We start from the raw sequence: 1152 nt of genomic DNA, 5'->3' as shown, positions 1-1152 counted from the left end.
GGCTATAAAGACAGTGGTTTTTGCTTTTCCTGTCCTCACAATCCTAGTCTCTGCTTTTGTTTCTCTTTGTTAGTCTCCTGGTGTTACTGTGCTTCTCTTTCTGTTTCATTATTATTTGTTCTGTTACATGCACATACAGACACACACATGCACACAGACACACACACAAGAAATATAAGCAAACACTATGAGAAAACATAAAAAGCAAAGAAAAATAAATTTATTTATAGATAGACTATTGTTTTACATCTCATACATAGTCAACAAGAACAAATGAAAAATTACAACAATAATGTAAATAAAATGCAAAAGCACATTTTCTTTATAACTTTATTTTATTTTATTATAAAGAGTAAAAACAGAAACAAAAGCAAAAACAAATAGCAAAAACAGAGACAGAAACAGGATAAAATACAATACATATGGTACTTTTTTTTTTTGTATTTTATATAAGGGTCTACAGGGTCTACAGGGTCAAACTATGTAGATTGGACTCGTAGTGATCTGCCTGGGTTCAACCTCCTAAAGAACTGGGATTACAGGCACGCGCCACTATGCCCACTCTCAATTGACATCTCCGCATGCCCCAGGGTTGAAGCTGGCAGAGCACACCAGGGCCTGAACCCCAGCTGCTGTGCTCTGCCTAAACAGGTGCTTTAGTCTGCTGAGCTATCTGACCAGCTACTGGTACATATTTGCAACACAACAAGAGCAAATTAACAATCATTGTATTATGTATTTTTATTGTCAAAACTGTTGATCAGATTAATAGATATAGGTTCGTAAGGGTAGATAAATAATTGAACATCAACACTTCCTTTCAATAAACCTTAATAATTTTTTTCTTGACCTTTTTACTTTATTACCTTTTCATATATTTTAAAGAGAGCATCATAGTAACTGATAAGACAATGGAAACAGTACACATTTAGAAGAACAAGACGAGAGGCATTCAACCATAGTTTTTGTATTGCACATTGCCATCCTCAATGTAGTTGTTCAGATTACAGATACTAGCATATAGAGTTAGTCAAAGGAAAATTTTAAATATTGACTGCTAAAAAAAACTGATGTAAATTAGTAATACAATTTCAGCTAACCTGTGTATATACTTGCATGATTTGTCTCCCTTCTTTTTTTGCCTGTCTTTTC

Source organism: Octodon degus, unplaced genomic scaffold (genome assembly GCF_000260255.1).
Source record: "Octodon degus isolate 3935 unplaced genomic scaffold, OctDeg1.0 scaffold00436, whole genome shotgun sequence".
Lineage (NCBI taxonomy): Eukaryota > Metazoa > Chordata > Mammalia > Rodentia > Octodontidae > Octodon > Octodon degus.
Note: the sequence above shows the minus strand (reverse complement) of the source record.